Here is a 16,237-nt window from a genome sequence, read left to right on the forward strand (position 1 = left end):
ATGCCCCACCCACTTCAGCATTGCCCTTCCTGGTGGCCCTGAGCTTAGGGGGTCAACACAGCCATTGTGGAAATGGGGAAGCTGCACTCTGTGCTTCTAGTTATGATGCTGCTACTGTATTGTCCCCATGGTCCAAAATAACATGATTTCTGAGTGAAAAATGATGACAATAGCAGCCTCCTGAACTTCCTTAAGTTTCTTAAAATGCAATTGTGAGCCATCTATTAGAAATAGTGATTCAATATGTTTTCTTGCTCCTGAAAAAAAAAAGTTAGATCCAACTTATATTATGGCTTAGTGAGCATCTACTCTTCCCAGACATCATACTGCGTTCTTTGTATAGTTCTCCCTTTTAAACATCTTATCTATGATGTAGATATTATTAGTCACATTTTCTAGATGGTGAGATGGAAGCTCAGAGACCTGTGTAAGTCACACAGGATTTTGTTAATGTTAGAAACCAAAATAGGATCCCCAAATCGACTCCCAATCCCTTGTTTCATCCATATACAGTATAATTTCCCTCTTATCTCTGCTCCACTAGATCAGAAACACAACATGTAACAGGATTTTCTTGTTGTGTGGTGAACAGAACTAATTCACTTGGTCTTTCTACCTCTGTCCACCATGGCTACTAAGAAAATTGGGTAGGAGAACTTTGAATAAGCTACTCAAAGAGCCCCCAGGGTGCTCTAAGATAGGTCTGAAATAGTATTTAAAAACAGCTCAGTCTTTTTCCATAAAATCAGAGAATGCTAATAATAAACATTGCTAAAATATTCCCTTACCTACTATTATTTTTTTCCCAACCATTGTAGTCTTTATATGGTAGCTATGATTTATATGAATCACAATTTGCAGGGAAAGAAATTTTACAGAGCATGGGGGCTTTAAAGGCACTCAACGTTCAAATTAGCTTTCTGACATTTTGCTACATTGTCTTCCTTCTATAAACCTAGTGAATGGTACCCTAGATCTTTAAGGTGTCTGGCAGTTCTAACGTTCTGACTTTAAATTACTTCTATGATTGAGAGATTTGGGCAGGAGATGGGAGAGGAGCTTAGGGCATGACTCATCTGTTTACCTTGTTCACCAGGTAACAGGCAACATTCTTCAGCTGTCATTTTGGTTTGTATTCTTGTTAAAGATGCTTTGTCTCGAGTTTTGTCCTACAGCAAAAATTAGAGCAATAATATGCTTCCTTTTTTTTTTTTTTTTTTTTTTTGCGGTACGCGGGCCTCTCACTGCTGTGGCCTCTCCCGTTGCGGAGCACAGGCTCCGGACTCGCAGGCTCAGCGGCCATGGCTCACGGGCCTAGCCGCTCCGTGGCATGTGGGATCCTCCTGGACCGGGGCACGAACCCGTGTCCCCTGCATCGGCAGGCGGACTCTCAACCACTGCGCCACCAGGAAAGCCCTATGCTTCCTTTTTTAAATTATAAAACAAAGAAATGCTCCTGGCAAACAATTCCAACAGCACAGAAGGGAATTCTTGTTTATCTTAGACGCTTCTGTGAGGAACCAAGCATATGCGTGGATTTTTAACCTCAAATGGGCTCGTAGTATAAGGATGATTTTTAGGCCCAGTAAGCGCTGAAGGGTGAAAACGCAGGGTCAAGCTCTCCCTCTTACAGCATTGCTTTTTGGCTCTTACAAGATACGGAATTCTAGAACCCATGTTCACCGTCAAGGGAAAGGTGAAAATGAGCGCTTTCCAGTAAAAGGCAAGCTTTAAATATTGTCTTGGCAATATGTGAAATCATTGCATTTCCAAACTCCAAACACTTGGCGGGCCTTGGGGCAGCTGACCTTCTGAAGAGCCAGGAACGCCCCTGCTGGCAGGGCCAGCGAGAGGAGGGAAGGGGTGGGTGCTCTGGGGACAGCGAGGGGGGTGGGGAGATCTAGGGGTGTGATCTGCCTGGCGGACTCTGCCCACGCGCGCGCAGCCCGAGGGCTCCCCGGGGAAGTGATGGGGGTCTGGGGGTCCGGGGGTGCCCTGCCGGGCGCCCCCCTGCCCACGAGTGAGCAGCCCGAGGGCTCCGTGGGGAAAAGACACGGGTCTAGGGGTCCTGTCGGGCGCCCCCAGCCGACGTGGGCGAAGCCAGGCTGGGCTTTGAGCCGAAGGAGGGGGTGCGAGTGGCCACGTGGCTCCGCAGGAATGCGCGGGCGCGGGGGCGGGGCGCCGCCGAGGAAAGGGCAGGCACGGCAGCCAATGGGTGCCCGGCACCGCGCAATCCGGCCAATCACGGCGTGCGGGTGGGCCGGCCTCCCTGTGGGCTGGGCGGGGCCCGGGCGCATCCCGGGGCCGCGGACAAGAGGAGGGAAGAGGGGTCCTCGGAGGGACGGCGGACCGGGGTCCTGTCCCGGCTGCAGGGTGAGTGTGGGCCGGGGATGGGCGGGGGTCCTGTGGGTTGAGCGCGGGCAGGGGGCGGATGGCGGATGGCGGGTGGGGGTCCTGCGGGGTGAGACCGGGTCGGAGGCGGGCGGGGGTCCTTGAACGGCGCCTCCAGCGAACCCACCTATCGCGGGGATTCGGAGTTTCCTTTTTTTCCTTTGAAAGTTGCACTTCTGCCTAACTCCCCCGAACTGGCCAGATCCCACCGCTCCTTGAAGTCCAGGCTGCCCGCCTTCCCCAGGTTTTGGGTGACTGTGCGAGGGCCACTCGGGGCGCACCCTGCCCCCGGGCATGGACCGTGCAGGTGGCGGAGCTGAGGCCCGGGACCAGCCTCCATTTACCGCGAGTCCCGGCGGTAACGGGAGCCGGGTCGAGACCCCGCCGGCTGTCAGGAGGGTGCAGGAGGGACCCCAGGCCGGGGCCCCAGTGACGTTGCAGGAGGAGTGGCGAGTTGGGGTGTTTAGGTGGGGAACAGTCATGTATATTTTCCGATAGAGGAAAAAGTCCTTGGCCCACTTTAGGGTGAAAATAATTTCTATTGTACTTTAAAAACCCGTACGTGTTTCCTACCCTTCCCCCCATCTACCATTGCCGGGGAGACTGAAGCGGGTGTGCTGCCAGTGGTCGGCAGGTGCCTTGCTCATCCCCACCTGGCCACACCTCCCCTCTGGGAGACCCTCGGTTTGAACGTAAAAATCTGAGTAAATGTTTCAGCTTTTAATAGGACGTGAACATTCTGAGAAAGCAGCAGACGTACTTGGTGCAATGTAATATTCTTTTCAATTACTAGAGGTAAAAATTCTCATTAACTCAAAATGCAATGGATTTTTAGCTCTTTGGTTGAGCCACAAAGTAAAAATAAAGTAGTCATCAATGTTATGGATTTTGTGCAAGAGTTACTTGATATCCCTTCAGGTAGAACTTTGGGAGGGATAACGTTTTCACTGTTCATTTATTGCTTAAAAATATATTTTGGACAATTGTTTTCTAGGAAATAACTTTTATTATAATGGAAAGATGAGATGTACTCTGTGTAATTTTAAAATATAATTTACCCCTTAAGCTCGCACAGTGTTTACTTGATTGGCCTTGGGATATGATTTAGTGGCCACATGTGCAGTTAGGTGACTCAGTGACTCTTTATGGTTTCCTGATTTCACGCCATAAGAAAAGTCACTCATAGAAAGTGGTATTTCGTAATAGATTAGTCTCTCCATACAGGCCAGATTCTATCAAAGCAGTTATAGACATTTAGGGATGAGGTAAAATCCAAAGTTATTCAATATAGCTTCTTATCTTTTAAAAGTCGAACTTGACTTTCTCGTTTTACCAAATTTGTCATCTTGATATTTTGACGTGCCGCGTTTTCTCTGCAGCTTTTCGGGCGGGGTTAGAAGAACTTCTTGACTCTTTGGGAATTCTTGGAGATCGAGGGATTCTGGTGGCATTTGGACCCTGGGCTGAGTTCTGGAACCGCTCACCCCACCCTGGGGAGTCAGGTCCCCACAGAATTTGTTTACTCACTTTGGAAATTGCTGGAACGCAAGTGTGTGGAAATGCGCTTTAAAATAAGGACGTTCTGCATAAGTTAGAGCAAAATAAAAATGCTGTGAGTTTGGCTGTATTACTCTGTAATATCAATAATATAGACCCCTGTTGAAAAATACAATGTTCTTATTGCACAAGGCATGATAGAAAAGCTGCAGTGAAAAATTCACATCTTGGGATATTAAGAGCATATTCATCTATACGTCATACATCATTCATAGTTTGCACAGGTAGAAACATACGTGGAGTGAAACAAGATAGAAGGGGAACATAGATGTTAAACATTTATGGGGTAGGGTTACTGCTCTCTCAGTTAAGCCTTCTGGAAGTGTAATTTGAGAAAACGAGGCGGGAAGTTCTGGGAGCTTTACGGTACAGAGGGGCGTGCAGGTCTGCGGGTGGGGGGCAAGGCCAGCTCTGGGGTGATGGCTGTGAGCAGTGAGGCACAGGAGAGCTGGCAAAGGACCCTCTTATCTGCCACCAGCCCCTACCCACCATACCCCCCCCTCGTTGTCTCTCCTTCCCAACTCAGGCTTTTCAAAGATCCAGACATCAAAGTTTGTTTTTGCTGCTGCTTTTTTTTTTTTTTTCCCCCGGTATGCGGGCCTCTCGCTGCTGTGGCCTCCCCCGTTGCGGGGCACAGGCTCCGGACGCGCAGGCTCAGCGGCCATGGCTCACGGGCCCAGCCGCTCCGCGGCATGTGGGATCCTCCCAGACCGGGGCACGAACCCGTGTCCCCTGCATCCGCAGGCGGACTCTCAACCACTGCGCCACCAGGGAAGCCCTGCTGCTTTGTTTTTGTGTGCACGGTTTCAAAACTTTGATTATAAAAATGAGCTGTCATGGCACTGGTGTTATTCTTTCATTTCCTGTTCTTCTTTATATCATGAAAGTAATGCGTACCTGCTAGTAGAAGGTGCTTTCTCTGAGTTGTTGATGTTTTATGGTTTCATTAAAGAATGTTCAAAAGATTTTTTTAAAGTTTTTATCTTTTTTTTTAGGTTTAAAGTGTTTCTCTTCCATGAGCTACGTTCTGATACTAGAAATTACTTTTTGAAGTAAAATGCAGTGCCAAAAGCTTCTCCAGCCTTGCAGTGCCCTTGGGAAAGGGAGCTGTGAAGAAAGGTCATGGGTGGGTGAGGGTGATGCTTTGCGCTCCCACACAGATGGCTGAGCTAGCCTTCCACCGGGGGGGGGGGGGTGTGTGTGGCTAGTGACCTGGTGGCCTGTCCGAGACTCCAGGGTCTTGGCTCAGTGAGTCACCTGTGACCCTGAACTGGGCATTTAGGAAGAAAACAAAAGGAATAGGTGAGGATTCCCCAATACTCTGTACACTGATAGCTACATGGAGCAGCGGACCTTTTCACACGCGAGGTGTGTCAGGGTCTTGAGGGCAGGCTTTGCTTCCTGGGCTGAGGTTTCGCTCTTTTTCTTGGGCTGGAGGCCAGCAGGCTGTGGGGAACCAGAGCCTCATGTGTGGACATCATCTTTTTTTTTTTTTTTTTTTAAGAAAGCACTGTGGACATTCAGAGTCCAAAGTCAAACAGATACGAACTTTGAACTTGAGTCATTTCTCAGTGGGGTGGAGAATGGGAGCTGACGGTACTGGAAAGGCTGAGGAGTTTTATTTTGATGAAAGTGTTCTGTGCACACCTAGTGTTTTATTCTGTCACTTGCCTTAGTTCTCTGAAGGGAAGATGGGGTGACTTTAGCTGGTTTCCGACTTGAAGGAACGGAGAACATCGAGCACAAGGGGTAGCGTCTGTGCTGAGGCCGTGCTCAGTGCCCATCTCCACTGGGGTTGGAAGGCCTTAGACCCCCGGAAGGATGTAGGAGAGTTGCTTGGCTGCTCTGCCCTCGGGCCAGGCTCTGCCTTGCTTCAGCAGCAGCTTGCAAGGGCTGCTCAAAAGTGTAGGCATCTGCCTAGTGGTGGGGATGGGATGCGGTGTGGACCACTGTAGATACTGCCCAGGAGTTCCAGAGTTCACTGCGATCCCATTTTGGGAGCCAGAGCCTGCTTCTGGGTGAGGAATGCTGAACTCTAAGGGCAGGAATCTGGCGTGTCTCTTCCCTCCCTGTGTGTGCAGGTCTGAGCCTGGCCGGGTAGCGGCGCCTGCTCCGGGCTGGAGCTCGTCGTGGGGCTGGCCGCCTGCTCCCTCCTGAGGATGTAGACTTGGCCCCTGGCCCTGGCCGGCCGGCCCTCTTGCTGCAAAAGTGATAAGATGTTGACTCATGCTTTGTTCTCAAGCACTTGACTCCTCAGGTTGCTGGGAAGCGGCCACATGGGCAGCACCAGTTCACGTCCATCAGGGAAGCTTGGGCTGGACGTCACCTCCGTGGCCAGGGACTCAGCCAGTGGGGCCCTTCTCCCAGAGCAGTGCCAGGCATGGGCCTCCGTCTCAGAGTTCTTGTCCCGGCTGGCGTGCCCTAGATCGCTTTTCAGTTGGAACTAAAATCAGACTCAGGCTGCTGGGGTCCATGCTCTGCGGAGGACAGAGTCCCCGTCTCAGGTCCAGAGCCGGGGTCTGGAGGGAGCCCACTGGGCCTGCCGCTGGCCTCTGCTCTGCAGGAGCGTTTAGACACGTGCTGCTCCTGGTGATTTAATAGGAAGGAATGAAAGGTGCAGCATCTGCCAGACGACAGAAGTATTTTGGAAATGAATCCCAGGTAGTTGCAGGCGGGAGAGATTGTTTGCAGGGTGTGCGGCCGCCGCAGCCAGTCTAGGCCGACAGGAGGGCATCGGGACCCTGCCTCATGTCCTGCTCGCCCCGGAAGAGCCGCCGCCTTCTCCACCTTTGTGGGAGGAGGGTGGGGACCCCGGGGAAGGTGAGGAGGGTTCACACCAGGGTGCTGTGCCCACGGCTCATTCCCTGCCGGCGCCTGGGCGTGCTCCGTGGCCCCGTTCCCTGGGCGCGCCTGCCGTCTGTCCGGAGCTTCCAGCAGGGAATCCAATGTTAGGCCATCGCCTTAGGCCTCCGTCTCTCCCCTGATGAAATACATTCAACGTCATTTTGTTTTCATGCGTTTTAAAAATCAAGTTCTTGTACTTAAACTTTAAAGAAAAGGAACAACCTTTTTACAGATGGGAAGAATCCAATGTTAGGGAATCCAATGTTAGGCCATCGCCTTAGGCCTCCGTCTCTCCCCTGATGAAATACATTCAACGTCATTTTGTTTTCATGCGTTTTAAAAATCAAGTTCTTGTACTTAAACTTTAAAGAAAAGGAACAACCTTTTTACAGATGGGAAGAGGTGCAGGTGGTCACGTGATGCAGCAAATCTGGAAGGGATTTATTAATTTGATGGATATTTAGTGAGCACCTACTGGGTGCTGACTACCAAGTGCCCTCAGTCCCAAGACTAGGCAGTGAGCAGATGGACCAGGTCCTGTTCTCATGGGGCTTTGTCCTGTGCCCGGGAGACACTATAGACTTTCAGGAAAGCAGATAGTACTTTAGATGATGATAGAAATAAAGCAGGAGACAGGCCTGGGGGCGCTGGGGGGAGGGGCCTGCTACTCACAAAGGTGTCAGGTAAGGCCTCACCGGGAAGGTGATGTTCGAGTGAGGACCTGATGGAGAGTGACAGCCGCGCTCACGTCCACCCAAGAGCATTGTGGGCGGAAGGAGCAGCCCGTGCAAGGGCCCTGCGGCAGGAGTGTGTTGGGAGCAGCAGGAAGGCTGGTGGCCGCAGTGCTGAGTGATGGAGGCTGAGGCAAGGCTCCACCTTGGGGAGGAAACAGGTGACAGAAAGGGGTGCGAACGCTGACTGCTTTCACGGGGCCTGCTGGGTGCAGCCTCGAGAAAGTTACAGAGGAGCAGGAATGGGGGAAGGGAGGCCAGGTACGAGGCTTTTACAGAAACTCAGGTAAGAGACGGATGGTGGCCACGGAGGGAGGGAGAGACGGCTCACCTCATTGCGGGTGTGCTCTGAAGGTGGAGCTGACAGCATTTGCTGGTGGATTAGATGGTGGGGGGAGAGAGAGGGAGAGAGGGAGAGAGGGGGCGTGGACAGATATCTTTGTGATATCCTGTTTTTACTTCCTTTGAATAAATACCCAGAGATGGGATTGCTGGGTCATATGGTAGCTCTAGTTTTTATATTTTTGAGGAACTTGCATACTGTTCTCCATAGCGGCTGCACCGATTTACAGTCCCACCAACAGTGCAAGAGGGTTCCCTTTTATCCACATCCTCACCAACACTTGTTATTTCTTGTCTGTCTGTTGATGGCCTGATGATTAGTGATGTTGAGCATCTTTTCATTTGAATTTCTTCTTTGGAAAAATGTCTATTCAGTTCTTCTGCCCGTGTTTTCAAAAATCAGATTGGTGGTTTTTCGGCTGTTGTGTTGTATGACTCCTTTATGTATTTTGGACATTAACCCCGTATTAGATAGATAATTTGCAGATATTTCCTCCCATTCTGTAGGTCGTCTTTTCACTTTGTTGATGGTTTCCTTTGCTGTGCAGAAACTTTTTAGTTCGATGTGGTCTCGCTTGTTTATTTTTGCTTTTGTTACCTTTGCTTTTGGTGTCAAATCCAAAACCTCATCACTAAGACTGATGTCAAGGACTTTATCACCTGTGTTTTCTTTTAGGAGATGTATGGTTTCAGGCTGTACATTCAAGTAATTAATCCAGTTTGAGTTAATTTCTGTGTATGGTGTAAGGTAGTGACCCAGTTTCATTCTTTTGCGTATAGCTGTCCAGTTTTCCCTGCACTAATCATTGAAGAGATTGTCCTTTCCTCTTTAACTGTTCTTGCCTCCTTTCTTGCAGATTAATTGAACATATACACATGGGTTTATTTCTGGGCTCTCAGTTCTTTTCTATTGGTCTATGTGTCTATTTTTTTGCCAGTACCATTCTGTTTTGATTACAATAGCTTTGCAGTGCAGTTTCACGTCAAGAAATGTGATGCCTCCAGCTTTGTCCTTCTTTCTCTTGGCTATTTGTGTGTTTCCATACAAATTTAAGGATTGTTTGTTCTATTTTTGTGAAAACAAAACCATTGGAATTTTGATAGAGATTACATTGAATCTGTATATTGCTTTGAGTAGTGTATAGACATTTTAATGATAGTAATTCATCCAGTCCGTGAGCACAGAATATCTTTCTATTTATGTGTGTCTTCTTCAGTTTCTTTCATCAGTGTCTTATAGTTTTCAGTGTATAGGTCTTTTGCCTCCTTGGTTAAATTTTTTCCTAGATTTTTTCTTTTTGATGCAATTGTAAATGTGATTGTTTTCTTAATTTCTCTTTCTGACAGTTCATTATTAGCATATAGAAATGCGACAGATTTTTGTATATTGATTTTGTATCTTGCAACTTTATTGAACTTGTTTATTTTAACAGTTTTTTTGGTGGAATCTTTAGGGTTTTCTATATATAATGTCGTCAGCAAATAGTGACAGTTTTACTTTTTCCTTTGATTTGGATGCCTTTTATTTCTTTTTCTTGCCTAATTGCTCTGTATAGGACTTCCAATACTATTTTGAATAAAAGTGGTGAGAGTGGGCATCCTAGTCTTGTTCCTGATCTTAGAGAAAAAGTTTTCTGCTTTCCATTCTTGAGTATGATGTTAGATGTGGGCTTGTCATAAATGGCCTTTATTATGTTGAGGCACATTCCCTCTGTACCCACTTTGTTGAGAATTTTTGTTTTGAATGGGTGTTGAATTTTGTCAAATGCTTTTTCTGCATCTATTGAGATGATAATATGATTTTTATCCTTTATAAATTTATTTTTTATTTTATATATTTTTAGAATTTATTTTATTTTTGGCTGTGTTGGGTCTTCATTGCTGTACTTGGGCTTTCTCTAGTTGTGGTGAGTGGGGGCTACTCTTCGTTGTGGTGCGTGGGCTTCTCATTGCGGTGGCCTCTCCCGTTGCAGAGCATGGGTTCTAGGCACGTGGGCTTCAGTAGTTGTGGTTTGTGGGCTCTAGAGCGCAGGCTCAATAGATGTGGTGCATGGGCTTCATTGCCCCACAGCATGTGGGATCCCCCTGGACCAGGGCTCGAACCCGTGTTGCCTGTATTGGCAGGCAGGTTCTTAACCATTGTGCCATCAGGGAAGCCCCTGTCCTTCATTTTTTGAAAAAATATGGTGCATCACATTGGTGGATTTGCAGATGTTGAACCTTCCTTGCATTGCTGGAATAAATCCTTTTCACATAATGTTGAATTTGGTTTGCCAGTATTTTGTTGAGGATTCTTGAATCTGTGTTTATCAGGGATATTGGCTTATAAGTTTCTTTTCTTGTGACATCTTTATGTTCTGCAACTTTAGTGAATTTTATGAGATATGTACGGAACATTCCATCCAAAAGCAGCAGATGGACATTTTTGTCAAGCACACATGGAACATTCTCCAGGATAGATCACGTTAGCCGACAAAACAAGTCTTGATACATTTAAGAAGACTGAAATCATATCAAGCATCTTTTCTGACCACGATGGTGTGAAACTGCTCATCAACCACCAGAAGAAAGCGGGAAAATTCACAGAAGGCGCCCATCCCTGTAGCTTGGCTGCCATAGTTGCGCTTTCTGTGCCGTCTCCTTTGCCTCCCCCTCCTCATTCCCATCATCCTCATGGTCATGAGCCTAGCCTCTTGCCCCACAGCCTCCTGGGGGATGGCCTCCATCCACCTGGCCCTCCTCCCCGATGCCCTGTCCACCCGATGCCAGTGTGACCTTTTAAAAAGGCAACTCTGGCCACATCAGTCCCTGATCAAACACCTTCCGTGGCGCCTTCCGAGTTGAGGACAGAGCTCCGCCCTGGACAGGTCCCCACCTCAGGCCCGCCTCCTCGGCCTGCCCTCGCCTTGTGCTGCTCTCCCCTCAGTCTTGCTCTCTCCGCTCCCCACACTGAGGCTGCACTCCGGCTCTGCCCTCCTTCCTCCCGTCCTAGGGGAGTCTCAGCCCCCCTGCAGCAGGGCAGATGTGATTGCAGATGCTGCCTGGACACAGCCCTCCTTCCCGCCCCCCAGTGGTCCACAGTGTGGCCCAAGCCAGTGCTGGGTGTGTGGGCAGTGCCAGCATCCCAGGGGACGGCGTCTGTAGGGTGGGACCAGGTGGAGCCAGGCAGCCCCACACCTGGGCTGAGCTGCTCCCCCTGGACGCGTGATGAAAGGCTCCAGGGAGCTTTGCGGGGACAGTGGCTTCGTCTGCATCCGACTGATGTAATTACACGTTCGCACAGCACACTTCCTTCTCTGTGGAGGAATTTCATTGTGTTTCCTGTAAATAACGGGAACTCCTGCTGGAATGTGAGCCCCTCGGCCAGGGCCCTCACAGTCCGTCACCCTTGACCTTGACCCAGGTGCCCCTGCAAGGAAGGCAGGGGGATGGACGTCAGCCTCAGGGTTTTCCCAAGTTCCTTCCATTCCTGAGGCTGGATGTCCTTGTCTGTAAGGATTGTTTCTGAAAGTTGGGGTTCACTTCATGCAAGAAATTGCTGCGTGTGTGGGTCACAGGAGGAGGAGGGGCGTTCCCTGCTGTCTCCCCCCCTTGCCGCCCTCCTCCCCTGATTCCTTGGGGTGATTTGGTGCCTGTTTGCTCTGCGTCCTTGGTCAAGTCCTGAACTGCCAGCGGCTGGGGTGCTCTGTGCTTGTCCTTGGAGGAGCATGTGTGGCGGGGGATGTGACAGGGAGGCCTGGACAAGACAGAGGACAGGCTGCAGCCCAAGAATTAATCGGAGGAAGAGATGCCCACCAGCTGACTGAGAGGGCACAGAATGTCACACACGGAGACACAGAGGCCAGTCCGGTGATGACCCCCTCACAAGAGTAACTTTGTTCTGTTTTGTTTTATGAATATAATACCCCCTTTGATGAAAACATTTCTCAGAGACACTGCCAATTAAAGGCAGAATTAACTTCGTCCTTGGTAAGTTTTGAAATGAAGCGACTGTGCTTTTGTCTAGGTGGTTTTGAGGTTTTGAGAGAAGGCTCTCAGGCTGGATTGTGTGGCCATGGACAGCCGTGTTGGGGGCCTTGGATGCGGGCAGGCTTCAGGAGTCCGTGGGGCGTGAAGCGTTTGTGCTGTGAGTCTCTGGGTGCCTTGGTCCTCGGGGGGCAGCGGGGTAGCTGTCTTCCTGATGCTTGAGTCTGGCTCGGGGCGCATGCATCCCGGCTGATGTGGACCTGCGGCTGGGGGCAGGGCCTGCTGGATTCTGGAGGGACCTGGCACAGAACAGCAGCAGTGCAGGCCAGTCCAGTCCAGGCCAGTCTGGTCCAGGCCAGGTCAGTCCAGTCCAGGCCAGTCCGGTCCAGGTCAGTCTGGTCCAGGCCAGTCTGGTCCAGGCCAGGCCAGTCTGGTCTGGGCCAGGCCAGGCCTGTTGTCCAGGTGTTTAAGGGATGGAAGAGTGAGGGGCAGAGAAGGTAAGGGAGAGTGGGGGCAGGAGCATCGCCCCGCCTCCCCCTCCCCCTTGTCCACCCCTGTCCCCCACAAGTGTTCTTCTGAAAGCAGACCCCGTGTCAGGCACAGTTCTGCGTTTTGTTCCTTATTAGGAGGCCCTAATAAATAATTAAATGCATGTTTTCACCCCATAAAAGTGCAGATTATGGCCTGGGCATCAGCCAAGCTTCCACGTGTTCATTCTTTTGGGCCCGTGTGTCGCGGCCTGTGGTGTTTGCAGGGACAGTGTCTGGGGAGGCTCCAGGGCTGTATCCCCCTCCCAAGCCACGTGGACTCCCCAGGGGGTGGGCACACAGAGAGAGACAGAGAGAGACACACAGATAGACACACACAGAGATACAGAGAGAGAGAGACACAGAGAGAGACAGAGAGACACAGAGAGACACACACAGAGATACAGAGAGACACACACACAGAGATACAGAGACAGAGACACACAGAAAGAGAGAGAGAGACACAGAGACACACAGAGATACAGAGACAGACAGAGACAGAGACACAGAGACACACACACAGAGATACAGAGAAAGACAGAGACACACAGAGATACAGAGACAGAGACACGGAGATAGAGAGACAGGGACACGGAGAGAGACACAGAGAGAGGACATGGAGAGACAGAGACACACAGAGATACAGAGAGAGAGACACAGGGAGACAGAGACACACACACACACAAACCACACACACACACATGCATAGGTGACCCGGGAGCTGTTCGCAGGGTGAGAGTTCGGGTCAGGAGTGTGCAGGAGGGAGCTGGTTCGTAAAGATTTGCGGGCAGGGCAGCAGGGCCGAGGCAGTGTGGGTGTGGACGGCAGGGCGTGCGCTGCCTGGGGCGGGGGGGACACGATTCCCAGTCTCCGTCCAGGGGAGCGCCCCGCCAGGAGTTCTGAGGGGCTGATCCGCTGGACAGGGGACCATTTGGAAAAGATGGTGAGCAGGTGAACATCTGTGGGTTGGATGCTGTGTAATGGCCATTGCCACACGGAATAAATCCCTTCTACTCACTTCCTTTCTGAGGGGAGGGGAAGAGGCCCCGTGGAAGTGGCCTCAGTCTGACGTGAGCAGAGAAACACGGGACCAGGACACACCCGCAGCGAGGCCCCACGTGTGCTCTGCACTGCTGTGCCCTTTGCGGTCCAGATTCGATGAGCACAAGATAGATGCCCCTGACGGCTAAGTTCTGTGCTCGGCTTAGGGAGAAGCTGTGCTTTTCTTTCTTTCCCCTCCTTCTCTCCCCACTCCCTTCCTTCCTTCTTGATTCTGTGAGCATTATGTCCACTTAAAAATCTATGACAATGTTCAGTGCAAAGGGTTGGTGTGCTTGTTTGCCCTGGAGTTTGTTTGGTTAAACCTAGATGGAGCCTTTCCAACAGGACTCATACCGTAGGTCCTGTGAGCTTTTCGTTTTTCCTTCCTGCATCTCCATGTGGAGACAGAACCTTCCTGACGTGAGGTCGCTGGGAAGCTCGTGGTTTTAGGCAACGGTGGACCCAGCGCCAGCGGCCGTGAGCCGTGAGGGTTCCTGCGTCCCCTGCATCGCCGGGCTCTGACCCCAGGCTCTGTCCCTGGGCTTGAGGTGCACTGGCTCCCGCTGCGCTCCAAGTGGACAGCCAGCCCTCGTGCGGGACGCTGGGTGCCCCTGACCTACCGTGGTGCAGTCCCTGGTGCGTGGACTCGACGGGTCCCAGCTGAATGGGTCGGGGGCAGGCTCAGCCTGCAGTCTGTCCCCCAAATTTTTGTGACTGGACAGCACGGAGGCTGGGGTGGCAGTTGGGGAACCAACCTCAGTGCTGTCTGTTCCCAGTCCCATGGCCGCCGGCAGAGATGTCCCTGTCACCTCGGTTCACAGCGAGGACACCGAGCTTGTCCAGCCGGAGGGTCGGACCCGAGCAGGGTCTCCCCGGACTGGCTCCCGAGTCCAGGATCCCAGCCCCCTGCTCGGGGAATACTTGCTGGGAGGGGCGGCGGGTCCCGCCCCTCAGAGTGTCCACGCGTCCACGGTGTTCTCCCTGCAGCTCTGCAGAGACGGCCAAGATGCTGGAAACCTCACTGGAGCAAAGGCTCAGGCTATTTCCATGAAATTAAAAAAATCAAGTGACTGGGGCCCTTGCGTCGCCGCCCAGGCTCTGCGGCAGCGTCACAGCCGCACTGCAGGGACCATCTCTGTGCCCGTCTCTCCGGGCTGCTGCTTCTACCCTATGTGTCATCTTTTTGTTGGAAACCACAACCTGAGTGCACAATGAAATCTCTCCTTAGGATGCTTAAATTGGAAAATGACAGTGATAATCCCCACGGCCCTGCAGCCCAGGTTGGCATTATTTCCTGCTGCTCGTCTGCCGGGGAGGAGCCCTGTGAAAGCGAGACTTGACCTCCGTCCCAAGGTCGGTCGTGGGCCGATCGGGCTTCATCCCGTCCCTAAAAACACCTGGAGGGCAACTGGGAGAGGGCAGGTGCCCAGTTTCGGGGAGCAGGCTTCCTAGGGCTGCTGGGACGTCCAGGGGCTGAAACTTCAGTGCTGGGTGATGCCTGCATGGAGTGGAATTCAGATCACGGACACCCAGGCCCCCCAAATCCAGAGGCAGATCCTGTGTATGTGTGTGTGTGTGAGCTTCCAGGAAGGCAGTTTCCCATGGATGCTGATTTTGGAAGAAAACAGTCCCTGAGTGTCGTGCTCTGACTGAAATTCACACGCAGTCACACACACAGACCGAGGCACCAGGGGCCTGGGTTCCAGTCCCAGGTCTGCCTCTGGAGACAAGAGCCGCGCTCTCTCAGCTTCTCACCCTCGGGTAGGATGACTAGGATGGCTGCGAGGTCCATCTTGGCATCCTGGGAGCGCTCTGAGGGTGAGCGGTGGTGGTTTAATAGGATCAGGCATCAGAGTAAGAAAAAGCACAGACATAGTCTTTCTTTGTTTTGTCCCACACGTTAGCAGTGGGAAACGAGAAGTCAATTTGACTCTGTTTTGTGCATTTTCAGTAGAAACAAGTAGCAGTAATGAGATTTGTCCAGCATGGTTTAAGGTGAGTAAATGACGTGATTGAGAAACCCGAATCTATAGGACACGGAAAGCCACGTGGCCGTCAGGTCCCGCATGCCTGTGCGTCCCACTTGTTCTGGACGAGCCCGGGCAACGTGCCAGCAGTGTCTGCGAGGGACGGTGCTGGGGTCATACAGAGGGGTGCATGGGGCGTGCTCTGCTCTGACGCCCAGCTCCCTGGCAGCTTGGGCCCTGTCCTCACCGACCTGGCGGGTCCTCGGACTGCTCTGGATTTGGCTGGTTCATGCTGGGGGAGCGAGGCGGAGCCTCCGTCCTCAATCAGTGGTGAGGATGGAAAGTAACATGGGAGCCCCCATCGCCCCGGAGCCCCGACCAGTTTCTTCCTCCTCACTTCCTCCCAGGGCGGGGATTGCACTGTCTTCCTCCTGCGGACCCATGTCTGTCCTGCCCAGCACTGCCTGTGGGGTCCTGGGAACCACCGGGTCCAGGGCCGCCCAGCGGCCCCACCTGCTTCCTTCTCGGGCATCACCTAAGGCTCAGCACCGTGGACGCGGTCCGCGTGTCTGTGTCATGTCACTGCTGGCCTGGCGCCACATGAAGCCGATGTGAATCCAACGGGATGTTACATACGCACTCGGGTATTTTGATTTACTTCTTGCGAGAGGACACGGCGGCGGACATCGCCCCGGTTCTGTGCTTCTGAGGCCCCGAATCCTCCCATCCTCCCTCCTGTTCCTTCCCTGCAGCCCCCTGGGCCTCCGTGTGTGTGTGTGTGTGTGTACGCGCGCGCATGTGCACACACATGCACTCACCTCTGTGCATGTGTGTGCACATGTGTGTGCACTCACCTCTGCATGTGTGCATA

General features: G+C 51.7%; 1 protein-coding gene across 3 annotated transcripts in view; it reads left to right on the forward strand.

Annotated features, from left to right (window-relative positions):
* Positions 1 to 2,284: 2,284 nt before the first annotated feature.
* ARHGEF10 (Rho guanine nucleotide exchange factor 10) overlaps positions 2,285 to 16,237 on the forward strand; it is an 88,117-nt gene continuing 74,164 nt past the window's right edge. For all 3 annotated transcript variants that reach the window (XM_082608790.1, XM_082608792.1, XM_082608791.1), the window contains exon 1: positions 2,285 to 2,373. The gene's annotated coding sequence lies outside the window, so the exon portion shown is untranslated. The remainder of the gene's footprint in view (positions 2,374 to 16,237) is intronic.

This window comes from Mesoplodon mirus, assembly GCF_964341445.2.
Source record: "Mesoplodon mirus genome assembly, chromosome: 20".
In the NCBI taxonomy this organism is placed as follows: domain Eukaryota; kingdom Metazoa; phylum Chordata; class Mammalia; order Artiodactyla; family Ziphiidae; genus Mesoplodon; species Mesoplodon mirus.